This window comes from Gekko japonicus, unplaced genomic scaffold, assembly GCF_001447785.1.
Source record: "Gekko japonicus isolate JY-2015 unplaced genomic scaffold, Gekko_japonicus_V1.1 scaffold3195, whole genome shotgun sequence".
NCBI lineage: Eukaryota > Metazoa > Chordata > Lepidosauria > Squamata > Gekkonidae > Gekko > Gekko japonicus.
This window is the reverse complement of record NW_015177109.1, coordinates 173,688-177,027: the sequence shown is the minus strand read 5'-3', so window position 1 is coordinate 177,027 and position 3,340 is coordinate 173,688.

Sequence of the window (3,340 nt, the reverse complement as noted above, 5' to 3'; positions counted from 1 at the left end):
GGCCTTCTCCCCTTCCCCTACCTTCATGCCTCCTAATTACCTGTGCATCCTTCCACTGGCCACCTGTGAGCTCAGTGTTCCCTCTAAGCTGAGTTAGTGTGAGCTAGCTCATGGTTTTTTAGCCTCCGGCTCACACATTGTTGCCTTCGCTTGGGAAGGAGGGCTCCAGAGCAAACTGATTGATGCAGTGACCAAATGGCTCGCTCACAACTCTAATGCCAGTCGCTCACAAAGTAGGATTTTTGTTCACAAGACTCCACAGCTTAGAGGGAGCCTTGGTCAGGACCAGGGTGTGTCAGCACTAGGAGGACTGGCAATTGTGCCAGGGGTGGATGGGGAAGGGAGGATAGCTAGGCAAGGGAAGAAGAGAACACGGACAGGTGAGCAGGGAGGTTTGAGCAGGGGGGCACGGTGGGGAGCCCAAGGCATTCTCTGCCCAGGGCTCACCAAAACCTGGAACCAGCCCTGGCTGTAGCTATAAAGATCCAATGAAACTACATCCCATTTAGCTGAGCAGCAGGCTGCCCAGAGGCTGAGGTGGATGCTAGATCTGGCAACTCGCTTCCTTCGCCACTGGATATTTGTATTCGCAGCGGGTGGCCAGAGGATTCCCCCCCAAAGCTGTAGCAGAACAGGAAGATGTTCGGTTCTTCTCCTGCTCAGCGGCAGGCTTCAAGGGGACCCTAAGGGCTCTTTCTGCTACAGCAAGAGGTGATCTGAGCTGTTGTTGATTCAAAAAGTCCCGTGCCTCCCAGGTGAGCAGTGGGCTTTGCGGGCCCCGTGGACTGAGTTTGCGCCACCTAAGCAGTCCCACAGCTGGAGTTCAGCTTTCCCAGAAGAAAGGAGGGTGTGAATAAGATCCTATCTTCCCCCCTCCAGCTTTCCCAAGTAAGTCCTCTCTGAGACTAAAGTGGGAGCTTCAGGGAGGTTGACTGCGCTGCCCTCTTCAAGTCGAGCTCTCCTAGCTGATTTCTGATAGGCCGGGCTGCATCTCCCAGTGCTTGCAGTGGCCAAGAAAAGGCCCACTCTCTGCTTAGCTGCCGGTTAAGGCTCAGGCTGGAGAAGCTACAGGGAAGTTCTTCGCTTCCATGAAATTCTGCATGAATATATGGTATTACGTCCAGAGTACTGAGCTTTCAGGAGAACTTTTAGCTCTCGCCAGCTTTACCAAAGCTGCAGGTCAGTAGGGAGTTATCCAATTCCCATCCAGCTCAGCAATGATCTCCAGGGGACCGTGTTTGTCCCCCCCCCGGCTTGAGCTATAGCTGCCACAGATCTGGAAGGTTTGCATGCATGCCAGCTAATTCTGCTTCTGGAAAATGGAGATGCCAGGGGAAGGATGTGTCGGCTGCTGTGGACAGGAAGGGGATTAAAATCTCAGCACTTAACGTCACTCAGCACATACTTTTGAGTTATCGGAATTAATCTCCCATCAGGAACCAACAACATGGCCAATTAAAAAATAAATAAATTTGATGACTGTTAAATTTTTCAGAGAATAATATTACAGCCATGATCCTATGTGATAGAACCACTTCCCCCCAGTTACCTTTCGGCTTGTTGCTTCTTGCTCATGTCCCAGAATTGCTTGGCTGGGTGAGCCTCAGTTGAGCATTGGAGACCAGGGAAACTGCTTCTAGGGTACCTTGGGGGAAATGTTGGGGATCCCAGCTTTCCTCAGTCCTATGAAGTTTCTGATAAGCCAGGACTCTCAGCAGGGAAGCAGCAGCAAGCCTGCCTTGTGATTCAGCGTAGACTGGGTGGTCTGAATTCAGAATGAGAAACCAGGATACAAATAGGAATGCTAGTGCTCATGCACAATGGTCAATTACCAACCCTGCCCTTTCTAGAGAAGGGTCTCATCCCAGGAGCCCTTTCCCCTCCACCTTCTCTTTCTCTCTCTCCAAGGTACAAGCAATAGAGAACAAACCCCCATTCTACTCACCAAGCCAAAGGTTGAAGCTAGAGAAGGGTCTCATCCCAGGAGCCCTTTCACCTCCACCTTCTCTTTTTCTCTCTCCAAGGTACAAGCCATAGAGAACAAACCCCCGTTTTACTCACCGAGCCAAAGGTTGAAGCCGACTGAAGAAACCAAGGCCTCTGATGCTAACCCACAGTCTGTGGCTATTCTAAAGGGACGTTCAGAGTTTTCCCCTAATTACATTTTCAAAAGTGACATTGAAAAAAAAGGGAAATTGTTGGCGGGAAGCTCAGAATGATTTGACTGAGGCTGTCTGAGGTTTTGGAGGGGCTATTTTTGAGCTTCAGAAAAGGTGGCAGGAAACTTTACTCCAGACTGGACTTCCTCTTTTTCTCCCGTTGTTTTTCTTGCCTTGTTTACTTCATTTCAAAATCCAGAAATTCAGTTTCTGGAAAAAACAAAAGTTACTGGACTAGTTGACAAGGATTTGCTTGACTCAATTCCTGGAATTTTTTTTAAAAATCTGTTTATTAAACTTATAAACCACCTTTCTTCCCATTGACACTCAAAATGAAGCAAAAGCCATAAAGACATTAAGTTGTCCAGGGGATGAAGATATCTAAAGTAGCTTCCTCAGGCTTGGGAGCCAGTGAAGGCCTCATCTTTTGCAGCTCATAAATCAGGTCAATGGACTCAATACAGATGTGACTGCAGTGAATGCAGCTCCAAGTCTTTCTTGAGGGTCCAGTTTGGATTGGGGCCCTGATTCTAAGAGAGGGAGTTTAAGCTCAGCTCATAAATCAGGTCAATGGACTCAATATAGATGTGACTGTGGTGAATGCAGCTCCAAGTCTTTCTTTCTAAAAATTAGGCATGTTGAGGGTCCAGTTTGGATTGGGGTCCTGATTCTAAGAGAGGGGGTTTAAGCTTCTGTGGTATTTTCCTGTTATGAAATGGCCCCCATAGAAAGAACCAAACAAATGTAAGACAAATACGTTTATACCGCTATTATAACAATTTTGTTGGTTAGTGAGGTGAACAAGCAACACAATGGGGTGGAAGGGGGAGAGGGGAAAATGGTTAATTACAGTAGTTATAGGGTTCTCTGTTCTTTTATTGTTTATATTAAATAAAAACTATAAATGAATAAATAGAAATGGCCGTACAGAATGCTATTTGTCCAAGCACAGTGAATGTAGGTAGGGCAACTCGAATGTAGGCAGGGCAACTCAAATGATAAAAGGGTTGGAACACTTTCCCTATGAGGAAAGGTTAAAGCACTTGGGGCTCTTTAGCTTGGAGAAACGATGACTGAGGGGTGACATGATTGAGGTTTGTAAGATTATGCATGGGACAGAGCAGGTAGAGAAAGAGGTACTTTTCTCCCTTTCTCACAATACAAGAACTCGTGGGCACTCA